Here is a 24,782-nt window from a genome sequence, read left to right as displayed (position 1 = left end):
AAGGAAGGAAGGAAGGAAGGAAGGAAGGAAGGAAGAAAGGGAGGGAGGGAGGGAGGAAAGAAAGAAAGAAAAAAGAAAAGGAAAGAAAGAGGGAAAGAAAGAGAAAAGGAAGGAAGACAAAGAAAGGAGAGAGGAGGGAAGAAAGATATAGAAAGGAGGAAGGGAAGAAGGAAAAGAGGGAGGGAGGGAGAAAGGGAAAAGAAAAAATGAGATCAAAATCTAATTTTGAAAAATAGTACACATATGTATGAGACATTCAGTCTGCAAAATATAAGAAATTTTGCTTATATATTGCACTAAGATACATACTATATTTTGTTCAAGCTTACTAAAGATTAAAAAGACAGTCCTTGATACAAATGTGAATTTCCAGACCCTTGGCAATGACTCCATATCCCCTGCAAGAGTCTGCAATCCATAACCTAGGAGTCACTGCTATTCTGTTAAAAAGAAGGCAATAGTGTTTGGTGGGAAATGTGCAGGATTTGAAATCAGAGCATTTGAGTTTGGATCCTGGCTCTGCCACTTTCTACATAGATGATCTTGATCTCGATCAGTCATTTCATTTCTCTGGGCCTCAGTTTTCCCAACTGTAAAAAGTTCACCCAACTGTAGGTGACTTTTAAGATCCTTTCTAGCTCTAAACCTGTGGTCCTATAACAATCTTTAAAAAGATTTCATTCTTGCTGATCATCCAGTACAAACTTGACCGAACTGTGGACAAGGGCTATTAGGATGGTGATTAATTACAGTCTAAGCCTTCTTACATTGGTCTAATGTCAGTATTATTTTTTCTTACACAAGTCAGGTCTTCTCAGCAAACCTCAAGTACATAGAGTTCATGACTGTTTTAAACGTACACATTGTATTATCTTCCTGTGCCTTTCTTGGTGCACATTACTGGTTCCCCTTTTCTTGGCTGTAATTCAGCAACCAGAAAGAAAATGCCAGAGTGGATTTTTCTCCTTGGCCCTCGTAATACTGGAACTTGAGCTCAATCTGGACAAGAACTATTACAAAAATAGAATGCTACAACAGGCAAAACAAGCCATTAGGTCAATGCAACAGAGCCACCCAATGCTGGCAAAGGCCACTTTAAAAGGATTGAAGCACTTTGCCAAACTGCAACCACCCTTATCATAACGAGCTCAGATGTCATCCATTTGGAGATAAATGTTTACACAATGGAGTCTCAAACAAAGTCCAAATAATCTCTCTGGAAATCACATGGAAACCAGACTCCACTCTTAAAGGGTTGGCTACTGCTCCTTTGCGATCCCTCCCAAATTTCATTACCAAATGTCACATACAATATTGCGTAGCCACTCAGTCTTAATTTGAGGGCCTTCTTTGGGATTCTGAAACCTTGCTGTTTTTAGCTCGCTGGTTGTTGATGTTGTCCTCTACATTTTGCCCTATCCCATCAAATTTGCCACAAGCACATCAGTTGAATTTATTCATTATAATATCATAAATATTATATTAAGGAAAACACAGGCAAAGGACCTTGCCATCAGTACATACTTTGGAAGACAGACACAGAAAAATACACTTTACTTAAAGAATCTTTTTAGACAAGAAGATATTTTTCCTATTACCAGGTTAAATGTTATATTTTCTTACTTTTTAGAGTCACTATGAATGGACTAGTGCGTGTCTATGAATCTGTGAGTTCTCTTTTCTCTCTTAAATAAATCTTAGAAAATTCACTTGTGTAAGGAAACATGTACACTTGATGTATCCCTTCAGTAGAATGTAAACTCCTTGAGAGCAGGAGCTATTTTTGTTTATTCATTTACCCTGGAAATGGGAAAATGTCTTTTCAGCTAAAAATATTCTTTGAGTAGAAGGTAATTGTCTATATTTGTTTTCCTAACTCCATGCTGTATTGTTAATATTTTGTCTAGTAACCTCGGTGCCTTATACATTTGGGGGGAGGGAGATTCAAAGGGAACCCTCTACCAATGCAGATCAGAACCTGCTCTGCAATGAACAGAATTGGAGAATTTCCTGGGGACCCAAACTAAGTGACTTAGGTCACAGCCAATATATATATATAATCAGAGGCAGGACCCAAACTCAGAATCCTAGGTCTTCACTCCTTTACTAAGCTCTGTATCCACTATGCCATACCAACTTGCACATGGTAAGCACTCCATAACTGTTCACTGAATTTAAATGTAACCATATGGTTCAGTGGGAAGAATGCTGGATTTGGAGTTCTGGGTTCAAATCATTGTTCTGCAACTAATTAACTGGGTGATCTCTGGCAAGTTATTTAACCTCTCAGGGTCTGAGTTTCCTTAACTGTAAAGTGGGAATGTTGAAATAAATGATTTTTAAGCTCTAAATATGCATAACTGTGATCCTCTGAAGTGAGTATGAACAAGGTATCAAATGTTGGTGGCAGAGGCAAATGATGGAGGGGACAAGTAATCGGGGTACAAATATTGTTACTAAACTCATGGGGCCAAGCTGTTTTAAAACCAGAGGAAGGTTCATATAGCTTGGTGCCTTGAGATGGGGACTCAGTAATAAATGAAGATATCCATAAGTAAAAGTGGAAGCCCTGGAGAGGCAGGGAAGGGGGAGTAGGGGGGAGGGAAGGGGGAGTGGACAGCAAAGGACTGTTTCTGAAAAACAGCTAGAATTCTCAGGAAGTTACTCAAGTCTCACTGAGATTTGCAGCCCCAATCTTTTCCATAGTGTCCTTTTTCTAACCCAGAATTCTGTTTTCTAATTTTATACTTGTTAGCTTTATAGCTCTCATACTTACAAGTAGTCCTAGGAATGCTGGTCTTCTAGTTTGACTTGAAAACTTTAAAACAATTAAATATTTTATTTTCAAACATAGGCACACTTCTTCTCTATCCCACCTTCCTTCCCTCTTCTACCATCCTTGGGAAAGCAAGAAAAAAATGAAAATGAACCTATTTGTATAAAATATTTATTATAGCTCTTTTTGTGGAAGCAAAGAATTGGAAATAAAGGAGTTGTCCATCAATTGGGCAGGGGCTGAACAAGTTGTAGTATATGATTGTGATAGAATACTCTTGTGCTATAAGAAATGACAAAAAGGATGACCTGGAAAGGCTTACATGAATTGATGCAAAATAAGTGAGCAGAACCATAAGAATATTGCATACAGTGACAGCAATATTTTTTGGTGAACAACTTTGAATAACCTAGTTATTCTCAATAATGCAGTAATCCAAGACAATCCCAGAAATTCATGATGAAAAATGTAATCTGCCTCCTGGAAAAGAAGAGATGGAGCCTGAATGCAGATGAAAATATACTATATTTCACTTACTTTCTTCTTCTTTTTTTCCATTTTTTGTTTTGAGATCTCTTCCACAAAATGAGTAATATATAAAATGTTTTCTGTGATTGTACATGTAAAATCTTTATCAGTCTCAGGGAGGGAGAAGGAATGGAAGGGACTTCAGAAGAGTAGGTAAGAAGGAGGGAGAGAATTTAGAACTTAAAATCTGGAAAAAAAATAAATGTTAAAAAACATTTTTACATGTAATTGGGGAAAAATAAAAAAAATAAAGAGAACAAGAAAAATGAACATGTCTAGTCAAGCAAAACAAATTTCTGTCTTGGCCATGTCCAATATATCTTATTCTGCATTCTGACCATCACCTCTCTATCTGGAGATGGGAAGCATGTTTTAGCATAAGCCCTATGGAATCATTGCATTCATCAGAATTCCTAAGTCTTTCAGAGGTGTTTGTCTTTACAATGTTATTGTCACTATATAAATTGTTCTCCTGGTTCTGACTACTTTACTTTGCATCATTTCATACAAATCTTCCCAGATTTCTCTAAAACTGTCTTAAAGCAGATAAGGTCCCTTCTACATTCTGGATATTCCTGCCCTGCAGGACTAATTTTTTTATAAGCATGATGGTAAATATATTAAACATGAGTTCACCACAACTTGGACCAATGTCTAAAATTGTGTGTTTCAAAAAGATTTAAGAGTATTTCTCACATCTATACTAACCATTTTTTTTAAACCCATACCTTCTGTTTTAGAATTGATACTAAGAATTAGTACCAAAGCAGAAGAGCAGTGAGGGCTAGGCAATTGGGTTAAATGACTTGCTCAGGATCACACAGCCACAAAATGACTAATGTCAAATTTGAACCCAGGACTGCCTGGCTCTCTATCCACTGAGACACTCAGCTGTCTCTGTCTTCACCTGTTGATTTCCAAACACACCTATCTAATTCAGGCCTTCTAGAGGAGTTGTATTAGATACCTCCTGAAGAGCCTTCAGACTCTAAGGTTCTAAGATTCTCCCATACTTAAAAGATTGCAAAATCTTTTTTTTTACTGTTTATTCTCCTTCCAATCTTTCCTTACTGCAGTTTGCTCTACACATGACTTCCAGATTGCTCTTCAAGATTTAAAAATCCAAAAATGTCGTACCCCTCCTCAAAAACCTTCCCTGATTTCTATTTTATCCTGGCTGAAGGTACTTTCACTATCTTGCTTCTATATATCTTTCCATCTTGAGTCACTGTTCACCCCTGAATTACAACCAGACTGGGTCCCTAGACCATGTTTTATATTTTCTTCTCTCCTTTAACATGCGTGGAGAAAAAAGACATTTAAAAAAAGTTTTTCTTGACTTTGCACATATTGTTACCTATTCATAAATTACCTGCTTTCATCTCAGTTCAAATGCAGCAGAAATGATCACTCCTCTAAACTCATGGTATATTGTGCCTCTTTCTCATGTTAATCATGTCCCTTTTTGTTTCTTATTTATTTGTGTCTGTCTTTTCTCTTCCTTTAGGTTACTTATTGTAGAAGGAAATAACTTAGGTTTCATTTATCTCTGTATCTTCCCTGGTTCTTCCCCTTATTCCCCACAGTGTTCTGCACATAGAAGGTGAGTCATAGATTTTGAATGGATGAATGATTAACTGTGCATGTGGCATTTTTTAAATCTTCTCCACACAGGAAAATTCACTGTTGCCATCTTTGAAAGGATAGTTGCTGCAGAAATAGGTGCTACAAAATTGCAATAGGGCAAATACTGTCCTGTTTTTCAAAAAGCAGAAATGTAGAGTCTTTAAACCATAAGCCAGTGAGTTTGACTTTAAATGGTGACATTTCTATTAAAGGAATAGTTAATGAGTAATCTAGAAAAGGAAGAACTGATCATAGAGCTGGAAGCGATATTAGAGGCTATCATAAACCAACCCATTTCTTTTATAGGTAAGCAAACTGAGGCTCAGGAAGATTGATGATTTGCCCAACTTTTCAACTAACCTTATATCCCTTTGTGACAAGATTATTAGATCACTATGTTAGGGGAATACCGTAGATATATTACCTAGATTTTAGGGTAGCATTTGATAGAATCTCTCATATGTTTTTTTTTTTGACTCTTACCTTCCGTCTTAGAATTAATACTGTGTATTAGTTCCAAGGTAGAAGAGTGGTAAGAACTAGGCAATGGGGATTAAGTAACTTGTCTAGGTTCACACAGTTAAAGAAGTGTCTGAGGCCAGATTTGAACCCAGGACCCTTATCTCTAAGCCTAGCTCTCACTAAGCGAGCCACAGTTCTCTCTGACTCTTATACATTCTGGCAACAAAGATGAAGAAGATATGAGCTAGGGGATGGAATAATTGGGTAGATTTGGAAGTGATTCAGTGGCTGGACCCAAAGAAGAGTTGTTAGTGGTTTGTTGTCAGGTTGGAAGGAAACCGTTAATAGTATGACCCAGAGTTTTTCTTTGGTTCTGGGTCATTTAGTACTTTTCTCAATGACTTGGACACAGACATAGATGGTAAGAATAAGCTTACCACATTTGCAGATGGCAGAATGGGAGAGAGGTAGTTAACACAGTGGATAACAGACATGGATTTGGAAAACTCTTAATAGGCTACACTGGGCTGTATCTAATAGAACTAAATGAAATGCTATAAATATAATGTCTTTTCCTTGGGTTCAAAAAGTCAGCTTCACAAATACAAGATGGAAAAAGTGGGTCTAAAAAACAATTCATCTGAACAGGCTGTGGGGATTTCAGTGGACTTTGGACTCAAAGTCAGTCAACAGTGTAATATGGCAACCACAAAACAAAACACAAAACAAATGTGACATTAAGCTACATTAAGAAAGACATAGTATCCAGGTAATGATCCTACTGTATTATCCCTTGGTCAGGCTGCACCTAGAGTATCCCATTAGGTTCTACATGATCTTCAGAATGGTACTGACACGCTAACTCATGTCCAGAGGGTGACAACCAGAATGAAGCAATTGGCCCAGAAAAGAGAAGATTTTTGGGGTGGAGATGGTATAATAGTCACTTTTAGATGTTTGATGTTCTGCCACTTGGAAAACAGAATAGATTTATAATCACAGGGTTAGAACTGAAATAAAACTTGAGGGTCACCCATTTTAACCTTCCCCTGGTCTTCTTTTACAAATGATAAAATAGGTCCAGAGAAGCTAAGTTACATGTCTAGGGTCACAAAGATAGTAAAAATAGGAGCAGAATTTTAATCCAAGTCCTCTGCCTTCAGTTCTAGCACTTTCTACCTTTTTTTCTGCTTGTCTCAGCAGAGAGGAACTAGGATGAATGCATTAATATTTCAGAGAGGTATATTTAGGCTTGATTTAAGGAGGAACTTCCTATCAATTAGGTTGACCAGAAGTAGATCAGGCTAATTCGGGAGACAACAGATTGGTGGTCATTGAGCAGAGGCAAGGCAACTACTTGTCTTTGGTATTCTAGAGAAGATTCCTTTTCTATGCAAGTTAGACTAAATTGGGAGTCAACAGACTGAGAGCCAAATCTGGCTTGCCATCTATATTTTTTAAAACTTCTTACTTTTAAAATCCCTTACAAATCAATACTATTTATTGATCCCAAGGCAGAATTGCAGTAAGACCTAGGTAATGGGGATTAAGTGACTTGCCCTGGGTTGCACAGATTGGAAGTGTCAGAGGCCAGATTTGAACCTTGGACCTCCCATCTCTAGACCTGGCTCTCTATTCTCTGAGCCACTGAGCTGCTCTCCTGCCACCTGTTTTTTTTTCATGGCCCTTTGTACAACCCAGGAGCTAAGAATAGTTTTTTTTTTATTTTAAAATAAAATTAAACTTTATTTTAAAATATTTTTAAAGACATAACCAAGTTTCAACCAATATAAAAACAAGAAGAGGGCTATAGTTTGCCCATCCAGCAAAATTATGATTTCTGAGGCCTTTTCCAACTCTTAGCTTCAGTGATTCTGTGCCATTCAGGACAATGGCCCCTGAATATGTAGAGCTCAACAAGAGTAAGGTGTCTTGGTCGTCTCTGCAGCCCATCCTTTTGCCATGACTATGAAGCAGTAATTTCCTGGCTTCTCACACCACTTTCAGGGCAATAGTAAAAGCAATAAGTTCTAGGTTTGGAGTAAGGGTAGCTTATGAGAAGATTGTCTCACTTTTATTTCTAAATAATGCTCCGATTGTATTGTTTTATTTCTAATTGGGTTCAGTGAGCCTTTTCCCTCATTCCTTTGACCCTGACCATCCTAAAAATGCCCTCACGTTCTCTGCCCCACAGAGGCTTCCAAAATGGAGATAATTAAGATTGAGAAAAATCTTTTCTAGTAAATAAAAACTAGTTTAGGGAAAGTATGTCTGGGGGAACAGCATGGCAATGTCCCATTGGGATGGACAGGGGAAAGTCAGTCTTAACTGGGCTTAACCTGATTTCTTCATCTAGTTCAGCAAGGATATTAGAATCCTATGAAAAGGCATAGGTTTTCCCCATTTCATGAAGGTATCAGGGAGGGAATGGAAAATATTAGCCTACTTCCTCATTAGGTATCTGCCAATTAGAGATCTGTTGAGGAAGGCTAAATAATGATCTTCCAAAATTGTATTTAATGACTCCGGATGCTGAATGAATTTGTCTTTGATCACTGAGTGAGGTCACTGACTAATTAATTTATTGGTTAATGCTAGCCTGATCAATAAATTGATTTTTCTTATCTGGAACCCAGGCTCAGAATTTTTAACCATCACCCCTTGCTTCAGATTCTGCCTCAGTAACTACCTACCTATTTGACCTTGAGAAAAATCACTTCTTGGATTTCATTTTCTGTCTGTTAAATAAATAAAGGAATTTTAAGACCTCTCAGCATTAAATCCTCAGATTCCCCCAGTGGTGGGAGGTAGATGTAGTAGGCATGTGACAAGCCACAACACTTGGGTCCATAAGCCTTCTGGAGCTGAGTTAAGGGATGGAATTTTTGTGGACCATTATCCCTCATGCAAATTATCTAAACTCATTTAATCTCTTGGCAAACTTGGTTAGTTTTTCTAAATCATCTCTAGACAGAATGTTACTTCAAACATTTCTGAGAAAGGAAAAAGAACCCTGCTAAACCTTTATTTGCTTTCCTAAATGCTGTTAGGTTCAAATGCAATTTTTGTGTACGCCTAGTTCCACTTTGGCAGGCTCCCAGGACATCAGGAATACAGCTGTCAAACAATACAAGGAAGGTCAGTCTTTGAGTAAGAATTTCAGAGATTGGCTTCCAGAATTTGATGATGTTAATTTTTCATAGAGAAATTTTATTGACTACTTTTGTTATTTACTTATTTTATTAGGAATGCCTCATATGATGAAGGCTATTAGTTCTGTTTAACAACCTTTCAGGTTTCATGTTTGATCTGAAGGACTTAATTAATTTTCAATAGATGATATTCTCTGCTTTCTCCTTCCTCTTTCCTTCTGCCACATGAAAAGAGAGAATAGCTAGGTGGTCACTCACTCCACCTAAGACTCTATCTAACATTATTTGTATGTTGCAGAAAGATTTGGCTTATATGCTTGTCATTTACGTAACTTTTCTGTGCCTTTCTTTTTTTATTTATTTTTTATTTTTTTTAAACCCTTAACTTCTATGTATTGGCTCCTTGGTGGAAGAGTGGTAAGGGTGGGCAATGGGGGTCAAGTGACTTGCCCAGGGTCACACAGCTGGGAAGTGTCTGAGGCCAGATTTGAACCTAGGACCTCCCATCTCTAGGCCTGGCTCTTAATCCACTGAGCTACCCAGCTGCCTCTTTTCTGTACCTTTCAAGAATGAAAGATTTGGGGGAGGGGACTTTAGTTTTTGTTATTTTACATCCTCTGTTTACTTCCCATTCATTGTCCTTACATAAGTATAATTCTTTCTCTTTTTTTTTGAGTACATTTTTGTTGTTGTTATTCAGTCATGTCCAAGTCATCGTGACCCCATTTGGTATTTTCTTGGCAAAGTTACTGGAGCAAAGGTTTGCCATGTCCTTCTCCAGCTCATTATAGATGAGGAAACTGAACTAAACAGGGCTAAGTGACTCACCCAGGATCACACAGCTAGGAAGTATCTAAATACAGATTTGAATTCAGGTCTTCCTAATTCTAGACCCAGCACTCTATCCACTGTACTATCATCTGCCTCTTTGGGACCTCCCTGGTTTCCTCAGTGCTTGACCAGGTGGGTTATGTTCTCTTCGTGCAGAACCTTTCTATCAGTTAGTCTGTTGACTTTCTAGGGCTGGGAAAAGAAGCAATACCTCCAGCAGCCCCTGCACTCCTGCCCTATTACCAGAGAGATACAAGGAGTAGTCTGAGGGCTGACATTGACACTGTTTAAAAGTGCTTTCCTCTCAGCAACCCCAGAAACCAGGGTCCTTTTTGAGCTCTATATTTACTAATTAGTGAGGAATAAAATTACTCCTGTAATTTTTACTTACAGTGAGGAGTCAGTATGTGCTGGAACCAGCTCATACTGACTCTACCAATTAAGTTTTCAGTGAAATAAATAAAATAAAACCTCTGAAATAGGCAAACTACAAAGCAAGACTTGGCTTATTGTTTTGGTGACTCTGGATTTTAAAAAGTGATGGAGAAAACATTAATTTTGCAAATTAAGCTTAAAAGTGTGTTGTGCTTTCAGAGATCTTGTTAAATGTCCCCATTTTACAGATGAGGAAACTGAGGCAGGCAGAAGTTAAGGGACTTGTCTAAGATCACACAGCTAGTTAAGCATCTGTTGCTGATTCAAGCTAGATTCCAGGCCCACTGCTCTATTTACTGTACCACCTTACTCTCTGGAAGTGTTCGAGTTTTGCCTTGCACACTAGGCTGGCTCCATTAATATCCACCACCATATACTTCCTCTATCTTGGCTCAGAGAATCCGAAGCTGAGAAAGGAGACTTCTTCTGCTTCTGCAGAAGCTGTCTTTTAGCAAAATATATTACGTTAGAGAACAATTTTATTTTCTTAATATTTTTCCTCTTCATTATACAAAGACCTGGCGGTGGGGGGGTGAGGGGGTGGATGAGCAGTTAGCTTGTTGTTTAGCCTTAGGCTATGGCTTCTCTTACTTATGCTTTGACTATTGCTTGGGATTCAAAAGGAACTAACCTGATTGGCCTCAAAGGTGAGAAGTCAAAAAAGAAGACTGAAGCACACCCCCATGCCCACCCTCCCATTTATGGATATTGGGTCCAACCAGTTCAGGGAGACGGTTTTCTGTTCTGGTGCTGTTGATGGATCTGGACTAAAATCAGTTGAGATAAAATTGAACAAATAAGTTTCTGACTGAATGTGGGGGAAGAAGAAAGGTAATAGAATTAAGCTTGAAGAGTTAGGTTTTTGTTTTTTTAATGGAAAACAATTCAGAGAAATTTCCTGGCTCTAACTTCAAGCTTTTTCAGCCTCTATTACTGTGAAAAATCTGCTTACCTTCTACTTCCTCCCTCCTTTTTCTTCCTCTTTTTTTCTTCTTCCTTTTCCCATCTTTCTCAGCCAGTCAACAGGCATTTGTTCATCACCTATTATGTGTCAGGCACTGTGCTAAGTACTGAGGATAAAAAGGCAAAAGTAAAACTGTTTCAGCCCTCAAAGACCTTATGTTCTTTCAGAAAAAAAAAGACAGCACGCTCATGAATAACAAAGATTATACGAAATAAACAGAAGACAAATTGGGAAGGACAGCGCTTAAAGCTAAGTGGGGATAGTAAGAAGTTTCATATATAAGGTGTCAGGCAGAGTTTTAAAGGAAATAAGGACTTTTGAGAAGCATAGGAAAGGTAAGGGTACCTTCCAGTCATGACATAAAGGGGTGGATATGGGAGATGGAGTGTCAGGCTTGAGAAAGAGTAAGGTTAGTTTTACTGGACTGGAGGGCAGCTAGGTGGTGCAGTGGATAGTGCGAAACCTAGAGACTGGAAGGCTCATCTTCCTGAGTTCAAATCTGATGTAAGACACTCTGTCTGATCCTGGGCAAGTCACTTAATCCAGCTTGCCTCAATTTCCTCATCTATAAAATGAGCTGGAGAAGGAAAAGGCAAACCACTCTAGTATCTTTGCCAAGAAAACTACAACTAGAGTCAAGAAGAGTTGAGCATGACTGAACAAGAATGCCAGAAGGGTGAAGTAATGTATAATAAGGTTGCAAACGTAGATAAGGAACTAGGTTTTGTGAAGGACTTTAAAAGCTAAACAGAGGAACTTGATCTCAGAGGCAACAGGGAGCCATTAGAGTTGACTGAGTAGGAGAATGACTTAGATCTACACTTGAAGAAAATCACTTTGGAAACTATGTTGGGAATAAATCTGGGAGGGAAGAAAGTTGAGATGGGAGACCAATTAGAAGGGTATTAGAGTAGTCCAAGTGAAAAAGTGAGGATGGCCTGAACTAGTTCAGTGACTCTGAATAGGGGGAGAAGGGTGGATGTGAAAGTTATTGTGGAGGTAAAAATGACACATTTTGGCAGCCAATTAGGCATGTGGACTGAAGAGAGGTGATGGGAAAAGGATAAAGCAAAGCAGGAAACTTAAGTGACTGGAAGGATGGAAGTGACTATCAGAAATAGGGAGTTAGAAGAGGGCAGGATTTAGAGAAAAGATTATGAATTCTGGGTTAAACAGGTTAAGTTTAAAATGTCTACAAATCATCCAATTTAAAATAGCCAATAGGCATTGGAAGATGCAGGACTGACATTCAAAGGAAAGACTAGGGGTGAATACATCCAGATACACAAACATCATCTGCTTAGCAAGGCAGTTAAACTCCTGGGAGGTAGTGAGGTCACCAAGTGAGAATAGAGAGAGAAAATAAAAGAGGACCAAGGACACAGGCTTGGGAAACAGTCATGATGGGGACATGATATGAAAGATGAACCAGCAAAAGTGACTGTAAAAGCGAAGCAATTGCAAGCAAAATTCAGAGATGATATATAGGAGATAGGGTGGTCAACAATGTCAGATGATGCAAAGAAGTTAAGAAGGGCGAGGACCTGGGAAAGGACCATCAGATTTAGAACAGAAGAGATCATTGTAGACAGCTAGGTAATACAGTGGATAGAGAGTCAGACCTGGAGTTGGGAGGACCTGGGTTCAAATCTGGCCTCAGATACTTCCTAGCTGTGTGATCCTGGGCAAATCACTTAACCCCCATTGTTTGGCTCTTATCACTCTTCTGCCTTGCAACCAATATACAGTATTTATTCTAAGATGGAAGGTAAGGGTTAAAAAAAAGTAGTTGGCCCTGAAATGTGAGTTTCTGGGCTGCTTTGTAATAATAATCAATCAACCACCACACATTATTGAAGTGCTTGGCACCAGGGAGATTTAAGATAAAAAAGAGAAAGAGATCAATGGTAACTTTGGAGAGAGCAGTTTCAGTTGAATGATGAGCCTGGAAGCCAAATGGCCTCTTCCTCCTCATCTTATTTTTCTCCTTGATGATACTTGTTCCTTACTTATTACCTCTTTTTCAGAGTGATAATCAAATCAACATTACTTTTGCTACTGTGAAGGAAGTACCAATCTGCTCCTTCCCTCTAGTTCTACTCAGTATTCCTGTGCTTCTGAGGTGTAGAATGTCAAGGATGAAGATCCATACCCTGAGCACCACTCCTTGATCCCTCATACCATAATATCATGAATCTAGAGGATTCTAGAAGACCTCAGGAATCACTCAGCCCAACCTGACTCCAGATGAGGAAATTGAGCTGTACCCCTCTGCCTGCTTAAAAGTGCTAGTATCCTCTCTCAGTTAGGGTCCTTGTTTTCCCACCTTTCCTGCCTTTCTACGAACTCAACAAGGACCCCTGTTCTATTGTTCTCAAACTGCCTGTCATAGAATATGTGTGCCCTATCCCTCCCCAGAAATCACTTTGTGTATAATTTGTATTTAGGGGCAGCTAGATGGTGCAGTGGATGGAGTGCTGGGTTTGGAGTCAGGAAGACTAGTCTTCCTGAGTTCAAAGCTACGTAAACTTGGACAAGTCACTTAACCCTATTTGCCTCAGTTTCCTCATCTGTAAAATGAACTGGAAAAAGAAATGGCAACTCTAGTGTTTTTGCCATTCTTAGAGTCATGAAAGTTGGATATGACTGAAACAACTAAACATACATTTTATATTTACATATACATATATAGTATCCATCCCCCCAGTAGAATATAAACTCTTTGAAAGCATGGATTATTTGATTTTGTCTTTGTACCCCTAGACCCCAGGACAGTTCCTGGCACATAGTAGGTGCTTATTGAATTGAACTAAATAAGTATAATATTCCTAATGATTTCCAATAAAGCTATAGTAGCTTTGTGGTACTTGGGTCAGTGAAATTGTCTTCCAAAATAGGAACCCATTTCCATGTTCCTCATGAGGAATGACATTCCCGAGTACTGCAATCTCCAGGTTAATGTCTCTTGGGTTTTCTAGTAATCACTTTTTATTTTATTCTATTTTAATCTTTCTATTATTAATTTTTAAAGCAGTAAGGATTTATCTAGAAATTTGAACAATTTATTCAGGGTACCATACACAGTGAAGGGACCTCCTGCTCAAGAGTTTATCATATTGTACTATAACCATTATGTAAGATGAGAATGTGACCTATTTGTTGGTGTATGCCATGTTCAGCAATTTATATAATGGAAGCTAGTTATGTTTCATTGATTCTCCTAAATGAGATCATTTAATATTTAGAGCTCTTACTTTCTTACACTCAAATTTCCTTTTCCATTCTCAACCAAAAGTGCATTCAGTCGTTGCCTGATAATGAGCTGTTAGAAAAATCACTCTGTACCAGTATGGAAGCAGTTTAGCCTGTCCATAGATGTAACAAAAAAAAGTTTTGCCAAAGGGATCCTTCTGTTTAAAAATAAATAAATAAGTTTCATTATAAACTTAATAACCACAAACAATAAAATACACAAATTAAATACTATTATACATAAATCTATTAACTCCAAACTACATTATTTCAAAGGAAAGACTATGTGTGTAAGCTTTAATACAATGTAGCAATAGCATTAAAGGCTGAAATTAGTAACATTTCTTTTTCATTGAAATTCTGCCAAGTATTTTCGTTAAGTAGACCATTTAAAAGAACAAATTCAAACAAGCTAAGCAACAAATACAAAAAAAATCTACAAAGTATTTAAAGATAAGTTTGTACACTATTCTAATTTCAAAGGCAAGGTTATTATTTAGAGAAACAATAGGTATGTGTAAAGCTTGCCCACTCATTCCACCAAAGGTCCACTGGCTGGCCCTAGACCCCAGCATATGCTTTCCCATTCCTATTCCAACCAGTTAGATATCTCAGCATCTGCCTGATTCTGCCTGTCCTCTCCTCCCTACTTGGACCCACTTGGATCTCCACACCTAAGTTCTGAGACTTGAACCTCCATACCCAACAATCTTCTTGAATGTATGTCATAGCCCCCAAGAAAGTTAATCCACTCATTTTTTTGAGATCCTGACTCAACATCCAGCCCAGTAAATTAGTGACTGTGTACAAACTAGCTCACAACCCACTATATCTACTAATTAGTCTTGGATCCTAAACTATGTTTTAAGTTCACAATCAACCAGTCATTCAGCCAACTACCCAGGTCATCTCATCATCTGTCTGTACATGTACCTCCCAGTCCCAATTTCCCAAAAAAACCTCCCCATTCTGGTCACCTCTAATTTATATGTACTGTCTTTCTCCATTAGAATTCAAGATCCTGGAGGATTGTTTCTAAGTTAATCTTTAGCATAATTTGTGGCATATAGTAAGGGCTTAATAAATAAATTTTTAATGTATTCCTTTATTCCAAAAATAAACATACTGCCTAATTTAAATGTCAAGCTCTATATTTGTTCATATATCAAATAAACGTATAGATAATTCTTTAGTTTCTCCAAGCCAGTGATTCCCAAAGTGGGTGCCACCACCCCCTGGTAGATGCTGTGATCCAGGGGGGCAGTGATGGTCACCGGTGCATTCATCTTTCCTATTAATTGCTATTAAAATTTAAAAAAATTAATTTCCAGGGGGCTAAGTAAATTTTTTCTGGAAAGGGGGTGGTAGGTCAAAAAAGTTTGGGAACCACTGCTCTAAGCTGTTGTTGATCTGTCCTTATAAAGCTATTTCATGCTAACTCATGACCCTGGGTGTGAATGTTATACAGTAAGCATGCTAGAGACCCTTTGCTCTTCTTCCTTTCCTTTGTTTTTCAGGGAAGGAATATACATACATTTATTAGAGAAGAACAAAGACTACATTTCCCAGAATTTTGGGGGCGAAAGGCAGGGGAAAATGCTTAACTCCTAGGCACTGAATGAAGGACTAATACTGAGAAAAGGAGATATATTTACCAAGCAAAGCAAAACAGTGGCAGTGATAGAGACACTAGCTAATGGGCAAGTACTTGGGACTTTCAAAATGAAGATAGGAGTTAGAAAAATCTGTTGGCTATGCACAAAAGTGGGCAAGGGAGATAGAATGAATGTGAGGAAAAGGAGCAAACAGAGCAAGGTTCCAAGGGTGAGCCAGAGGCAAGTGAGGACCAAGAGGAGATATCCATGTTATCTTCACTGAAGAAATTTAAATTCCATTCGCATGGCAGGACCTCTCAACTGATGTCATGAGTTTTCCCCTCACTATTAGCCTTAGGCTAGAGTCTCATCTCTGTCCTTATCAGTTTTGTAATAAATATACTTATATTTGAACTACTTTTTGGTTGCTTTCACTTGCAGTCTTGTAACTTCTGCAAAACTCCTCCAAAATTTCTATTTAAGTTCTTATGCCAACTTGTGATATATCAAAACCACAATGGGGAAAAGTTGTGATGTGGAAGGGATACCTGTACAATTAGCCTCTATTAGCACATCTTCCAGTGTGCATTTCAAACATCAGGAAAGAAAAAATTGAAGTGATGGAGAAAGGAAACATAGAAGCCATTCACCCATTCATTCCACAAACACCAAGAACTTCCTGTAGAACATGATGCTAAGAATCTGGTGGTACCTTCTACTACAATAATTAATGAATCAGTCAGTCAACATTAATATGGTAGAGGGAGTGTGCTCTTTAGCATTTAGGACATAAATAGACTTCAGGATCCCGGCAGGGACCTTTTCCGGTTGTTGTGGTACTGGTTCTGCTAGTCCTGGCACAGTGCCTTTCATGGCATAGAAGTGTTTATTGAATTAAATTGACTTAAACTAAAGTAAAATATTAAAAATTCCATAAAACTTTCATTGATTTGTAACTGCGGTATGTTGAATTTCAATGTAGAATTTCTTTTTTTTCCCTTTAGAGAAAAACAGCAGAAACAACAAAATCTTAATTACCTTAATTACTCTGTTGTCTTTCAATTAAAAGCAATTGGCATCTGAATTGACCTACAGAAGGACTAGCAATAACAAAATTTTAGCTGGATTTAACCAAGCCTGACTTGGATTTTAGGGACATAATTACTCCCTTTTTTTCTCAATGACGTTGATGGCTATGGCTAGACATGGCCCTATTCTATGAATCAGAAGGTAGCAGTTGTCATCCTGCTTGGATCAAAAGTAGACACTATTCTTCTCACCTGCGAACTTTCCAGAGTCAACTGAACTCAAAATGGAGAGCTGGTCTCTCAAGCTATAAGTTTTTGTTATTATTGGCTCAAAATTAATTCATAGCAGTTTTTTTATTCCTTCTTCCCTTCCTCCTCATTTTCTACCAAGAAGAAACCAATAGTGATATACCTGACTTGATCTTAAGACTTGATTTCCCATAATGAGTTGGGCCAGTTATAGTGCAGTTTCATGATCAGGTAAAGACTCAGTTTGGTGGGGACGATGTGCTAAGGTCAAGCCCCTTCAGTTAACTTTTTCCCCAATTCTCTGTCTCTGTCTCTGTCTGTTGCTCTCTCTCTCTCTCTCTCTCTCTCTCTCTATTATATTACTGCTATATAGTACAGTGTGAGATCGGGTGCTATTAAGCCCAACTTTTCTCTCTCTCTCTCTCTCTCTCTCTCTCTCTCTCTCTCTCTCTCTCTCTCTAACACACACACACACACACACACACACACACACACACACACACACACACGCCAAAAACNACACACACACACACACACACACACACACACACACACACACACACACACTCTTATAATCAATAAACATAGTCAAGCAAAACAAATCCATAGATATGGAGGCAACTAGGTTGCACAATGGATAAAGCACTGAACCTGGACCCAGGAAGACAAGTTCAAATCTAGCCTCAGATATTAGCTATGTGACCTTGGGCAAATTGTTTAACTGCTATTTATCTCAGTTTCCTCCTCTATAAAATTGGGACAGTAATAGCACCCACCACTCAGGGGTGTTATGAGGATGAGATGAGATAATATTTGTAAAGCTAATAAATGCTAGCTATTATTAATATAGATTCAGCATGTCAGAAAAAGTACATGTCCTTTTCCACCTCATCCATAACTTTTCTTTCAAGAGGTGACAATGTTTTATCATCATATTTTAATGTCAGTCATTACACTAATCAACGTTTTTATGTTTTTCAAAATTGTTTTTCTTTGCAATATTCTAGTCAATTGTTTTCCTGGTTCTACTCACTTCACATCAATCCATTCAAGTTCCCCCAAGTTTCTTTAAATGTATTCCTTTCATCATTTCTTACAATGTAATATTATTATTGTGCCATAATTTATTAAGCTCTTATTAATGGAGACTACCTAAATTTCCCATTCTTTACTACAACAACCAGAGCTGCTATGAATATTTTTTATGCCTATAAGTCCATTTTCTCTTTAATTTCCTTAAGGAATAGGCCTTTTAGGAAAGGGTATCACTCTGTTGGAAGGAATAAACGGTTTAATGACTTTGGGCACAAAGTTACAAATAGTTTTCCAGAATGAGTAACAACTCCACTGACAATGCCTTAATGTGTTTATTCCCCCACATTCTTTCCACAATTTTCATTTTCATTTTTTTGTCATCTTTGCCATTCCGAAGCCTATAAGGTAGTTATTATGTCTTTATTACTTACATTTCTATTATTATTAATGTCTGCGCATTTTGTCATATAGTTGCTGGTAGTTTCTTTTTTTTTTTCCTTTTGAGCATTTCCTAGTCATATCCTTCCACAGTATAGATACTAGAGGATAGTTCTTATACATTTATAATTGAATCTGTTCTCCAACTATCTTGGATATCAGACCTATATCAAAGAAACTTTCTTCAAAGATTTTTCCCAGTTAACTGTTTCCCTTCTAACTTTAGTTTCTTTGATTTTATTGGTGCAGAAATGTCTTAATTCTATGTAATCCAAAATGTATTTTATGACCTATGATTCACCCAATCCCATGTTTTGTCGGCATCTCTTCTCCTTCCTATAAATAGTTGAAAATGTTTCTTACTCTGTTCTTCTAAATTCCTTTAAGATGTGACTTTTTATTTAGTCTTATTTCTATTCCTAGCTTATTGTATGCGGAATGAGAGGATGATCTAAACCTAATTTCTGCCAGTGTTTTCCTCTTTTCCAAGAAGCTTTTTTTTAATTTTAAACCCTTAACTTCTGTGTATTGACTTATAGGTGGAAGAGTGGTAAGGGTAGGCAATGGGGGTCAAGTGACTTGCCCAGGGTCCCACAGCTGGGAAGTGACTGAGGCCGAATTTGAACCTAGGACTTCCCGTCTCTAGGACTGGCTCTCAATCCACTGAGCTACCCAGCTGCCCCCTAGCTTTTTTTTCAATTGAATAGCAATGTCTTCTCCCTGGAGGGGGTGTCTATATTGAACAATATGCTACCATGTTCATTTCTTTCTGAGTCTTGTGTTCCTAATCTGTCCCACTAATCTCTTTTGCCTGTTTTTTAAAGTAGAATCAAATAATTTTTATGATTACTGCTATATAGTACAGTGTGAGATCTGGTGCTATTAAGCCCAACTTCCTTCCCATTTTTTTCACTGTTACCCTTGAAGCTCTTGATCTTTTGTTGCTCCAGATGAATTTTGTTATTTATTTTTCTAGCTCGATAAAATAACCTTTTGGCAGGTTGATTGCTGTGGCATAAGCTGTTCCTTTTTAATTAAAATTTGCTGTCTTGATTTGCAATCGTAGCATCATAGTTGAAAACTTAGATTTTTGTGTCAGGGAGCAGGTGGGGGTCATTGAAAATGCTGTATGTTTTTCCAGATGCAATTGAGTGTCTTTTCTCTTTCCTATTTAATTCTAGGCCTGCTTACTGTCCATCTAAGTTGTCTAAGATAGAGATATTGAAATAATTAAATTACTTGTCCATCCAACCTAGACAATTTAAATATTCTTCATTTTAAATGCTTATATCTATATATGTATGAGTAAATATATGCACTCTAATAAAGGCCTATTCATATGTCTCATCATGATTTATAGATGACCTTGGGTCCTCCATCACTGTTTGGATAAACAGCTCTATGAGATCCTGACAATGTTAATGATCCAATAATAGACTGAATATGTATCGTCTGAGGACCAGACCAATTAAGGTCGAAGAGACACATATTACATACAAAGGAATTAAGTTACTGATTAGTTAAGTGACTTTCCCAAGTCCCATTTCTTATATAAATAGCAGAACAAGGATGCAAACTTGGATCTACTGATTTTAAATCCAATGCTCTTTTGATCACTTTCAGTCATTTTTCTTCCAGTCAATTGCTTCCAGTCATAGTGCTGGACTCTTGGTGAATCTGGTGAGATTTTCTTGACAAAGATAGTGGAGTGGTTTGCCATTTTATTCTTCAGATCATTTGAAAAATGAGGAAACTAAGGCAAACAGGGTGAAATGACTTGCCCAGGATCACACAGCTAGGAAATGTCTGAGGTCAGATTTGAACTCAGGAAAATGAGTGTCTCTGATTCCATGCCCAGTATTCTATCCATTGTGCCACTTACCTGTTCTTTTTACTGTGCCGCACTTTAAATATAATCAGACAAGCAGCAATAATAAGATGTGAACCCAAACTAGGGGCTAAAATGTCCTTATAAATTACATGCATATGTCCACTGCCCTCCTCTATGACAGTGGATACAGTCTTCCAAAAATATTAAAGCTGACCCTCAAAGTTTCTCCATCTAGCCAATCCCTATATCTTCTCTCTAAAGTCCAGGATCATTTCATTAACTAAAAGACTGAGCCAGTCAGTCGATCTCTGTAGGCAGTTCAGATGAGGCCAAAAGAAGTTTCCAAGTCACAAAGGGAATGTGTGTGAAACCCAGAGTCTTATATCTGAGATTCCTGATCTAACATGGCAAAACTTCCTCAATTCCTATTCTGCTTCCACTCCCAATTTATAGTATAAGCTCCTAAAATATCTATTTATTAAGTCTCTGCTGTGGCTCACCAAGTGCCATATAAATTATGACTACAAATAGATTGATTTTTCTATTGTGCTTAAAATAGTTATTTCATCACTTTATATCCATGCCTTTTCCATAGGAAGCTGCTAAAAAGAAGAAATTAATTGATCCATAAAGAATGTGCCTTTCATCCCTGAACAAACTTGCTAGCAGGAGAATTTCCATCCCTCTGCCAAAAAGCAAAATTAGGGAAGTTTCCATGAAGCCAGAAGTTTCCTTCAATTCAATTACTCCTGGAAAGGTTACTTATAGACAGTTAATCCTAGTCATAGCACATTACCCTTGAATGTTAAGATTAGAAACTTGAACTTTGGCTTGTATAACATATTTTAATGAGTTAATGAGATCATATAGTCAAAAGACCTTGGTTCTAGGACTTGTCCTGCTACTTATTTATGTAATCTTGGGCAAGTCATTTCCCTTCCTATGAACCTTGTTTTCCCCATCTGTAAAATACAAATAAAATATATGACCTCTGTGGTCACCTAAGAATTTCAAGATCAGTCTGGCAGGATTCTGGAAGACATATTGGAATACTTGTAAGAAATTAACAAAAGGGAGATACTTTATTGAGAAGATTGTAGACACATGTCATGATTTGGACTTGGTGAAAAGTAAGCTCGCTACTCTAAGGTTCTAAGTTTTGAGATTATTTCAGTAATAGAAACATGAGGTGATAAGAGCCTAAACTATGGTGGTAGCAGTGGAAATGGAATAAAACTGATGGATATAAGATTTTATAAAGAAATGGGGAGAATGGCACAAGAATTTATATGGCACCTACTATGTGTGCCAGGCACTGTACTAAGTGCTTTACATATATTATCTCATTTGATCCTTACAACAAACCTTCAATGTAGGTGCTGTTACTATCCCCATTTTACAGTTGAGGAAACTGAGGCAAACAGAATGGTGAATAACTTCTCCAGGATCATACAGCTAGTAGCTGTCTGAGCCTACATTTGAATTAAGGTCTTCTTGACTCCAGGCACAGCATTCAACCTATTAAACATAGGGGGGTAGCTGGGGAGCTCAGTGGATTGAGAGCTAGGCCTAGAGACGGGAGGTCCTAGGTTCAAATCTGGCCTCAGACACTCCTCAGCTGTGTGACCCTGGGCAAGTCACTTGACTCCCATTGCCTACCCTTACCACTCTTCTGCCTTGGAGCCAATACACAGTATTGACTCCAAGATGGAAGGTAAGGGTTTAAAAAAAAATTTAATAGGACTCTGTTTCCTCATCTACAAAATGGGCTGGAGAAGGAAATAGTGAACCACTTCAGTATCTTTGCCAAGAAAATCCAAAATAGGGTCACAAAGAGTTGGACGAGACTGAAAAATGACAGAACTAAACTGCTGAGTTACTGGATGTGAAAGCTGAAGGAAAGAGACAAATTAAAGATTTGGAGTGTGGGTATCTGGGAATAGAGCGAGTAATAGAAACAGGGATGTTAGTAGTGGCAATGACTGGAATGAAAGGTGGGAAAGAATGGTGAGTTTGCTTTTTGCCATTCACTTATTCATTCCACAGACATTTATCAGAAGGCACTGTGCTAGGCACTTGGAAACATACTAAGTTTTAAGTAAGAGAAGACTATATGAATGGAAAAAGTCTCAGAAGAAACTGGAGGACAAGGTTATAATTAAAAAGTACAACTTTGTCAAATGACAAAGTGGCAGCTAGGTGGCATAGTAAATAGAGTATTGGACTTGGAGTCAGAAAGACTCATCTTCTTGAGTTCAAATTCAGCCTCAGACATTGACTAGCAGTGTGACCCTGAGCAAGTTGTTTAACCCCTTTGCCTCAGTATCCTCATCTGTAAAATGAGCTGGAGAAGGAAATGGCAAACTACTACAGTATCTTTGCCAAGAAAATTCCAAATGTGGCCACAAAGAGTCAGACCTAATTGAAATGACTCAACAAGAACAGCCAGGACAAAGGTTCTAGAACTGGGAGTCACATACAATCAAAACTCTAAGAATGAATGACCTTAGTCCAAGGACTAAACTTTGAAGGGTGCTTACAATTAGGAGGCAGGAAAAAGGAAGAGAGCCAACCAAAGGAGACAGAGAGTGATGTTGCCTTATGTTCTGTTTGGTTACATAAAGTGTTTGACATGAGAAAAGTGAAGTGGAATGACTTAACAATAAACTTAACAGGTATATGGTAGCTTTCTTCCAGTACTGGGAGTTGTTATATGGAACAATTTCATTCAACCTCAGAAGGCAGAACAAGGAGTAGTGGGTAGAAATTTTTGTTGTTGTTCAACTATTTCCCAGTTATGTCAGGCTCTACCTGACTCTAGGTCTGGCACACTATTCACTTTATTCACTCCACCACATAGGTAAATTTAGGGTTGAAATAAAGATTGCTACTTATTCATTTTAAGTGTTCAAAAATGGAATGGCCACTGCCTCTGGAAGTAGCAGGTTCCTCCTCATTAAACATCCTCAAGCAAAGCTAGATGACCACTTAGGAGGAACACAGAATTACAGAGTTTGAAGGGTTCAGGGGCCAAACTATATCTGAAAAAAGAGAAATATAGACAAAAGATTCCCTCTATAACGCACCTAATAAGTTATCTCCCCTTGCTTCCCCATTCTCTACATGTCAAATCAACAAACACCTATTAAATGATTCCTATATGTTACACTGTGCAAAGCCCTGGTGATATAAATATAAACATAAAGATATTTCCTGCCCTAAATGAATTTATATTCTAATCTCGGAAGACAACACATAAAAAGTTGAAAAGTGTGTGGGAGTTGAGGGAGTTGAGGGTATCCAGCTAGAAACATTTGAACCTCTTCGGCAAATCTGGAGAGGAATAGTCTGGAAGTCTGGAGAATAAAGAGATAGTTGACCTGGACATCCTCCTTAAAATGGAGGTCCTATGAGGAGCCAGGCAATCAGAAGGAGAGCCAAAAGAGCAAAGGGCACTTTGATGTGAGAAATCATCTAGGAGTGGAGTGAGCTTCCAGATTGAAAAAGTTTCTTTGGCATGGTCAAAGCAATTCCTATTGAAGATTCAGAATGAGCAGCATAAAAGGGACTGAAGGCATGCTTTAAAAAATAATTAGTTGATTATTTGATGTTTTTCAGTTATACATAGAAACAATTTTTGACAATTGTTTTCTGACATTATAGGATTCAGATTTTCTCCTTCACCTCTTCCCTCCACTCTCTGAGGCAGTAAATAGTCTGATATAAGTTATACGAGGGCTTTTATGCACTATGTATTTCCATATTGCTCCTGTCATGACAAAAGATACTTATCGCATATACAATAAAAAATACATTAAGGAAAAAAGTAGAAGATGCCAATCAGACTCCAACAGTTACTTCTTTGGCTGGGAATACCATTTTTCATCATGAGATCCTTGTAGATGAGAACTTCCTTTGCTGATAATAGTTTAGTCCTTCACAGTTGATCATTGTATGATATTTCTGTTACTATATACATTGTTCTAGTTCTGCTCACTTCACTTTGCATCCGTTCATGTAAATCTTTCCTGGTTTTCCAAACTCATCCTATTCATTGGTTCTTATAGAACAATAGTATTCCATTACAATTATATAACACAACTTGTTCAACCATTTCCCAGGTGATGGACAACCCCTCAGTTTCCAATTCTTTGCCATTACAAAAAGAACTGCTAAAAATATTTTGTATAAGTAGGTCCTTTTTCCTTATCTCTGATCTCTTTGGGATACAGACATAGTAATGGTATTGCTGGGTCAAAAAATATGCAGAATTTAATGACCCTTTGAGTGTGGTTCTATATTGCTCTCCAAAATGGTTGTTTAGGTTCACACTTCCACAAACCAATGTATTAATGTCCCAATTTTCTCACACCCCTTCCAACATTTATCATTTTCCTTTTTGAGCATATTAGCCAATCTGATAGGTGTGAGGTGATATCTCAGAGTTGATTTAATTTGTATTTCTCTAATCAATGATGATTTGGAGGTTTTTTTCATATAACTATAGAGAGTTTTAATTTCTTCCTCTGAGAACTAAAGACATGTCTTCTAAAAATCTACATTGATTAGTGACTTACCTG

The sequence above is a fragment of the Gracilinanus agilis genome, chromosome 3, assembly GCF_016433145.1.
Source record: "Gracilinanus agilis isolate LMUSP501 chromosome 3, AgileGrace, whole genome shotgun sequence".
Lineage (NCBI taxonomy): Eukaryota > Metazoa > Chordata > Mammalia > Didelphimorphia > Didelphidae > Gracilinanus > Gracilinanus agilis.
This window is presented reverse-complemented; position numbering follows the sequence as displayed.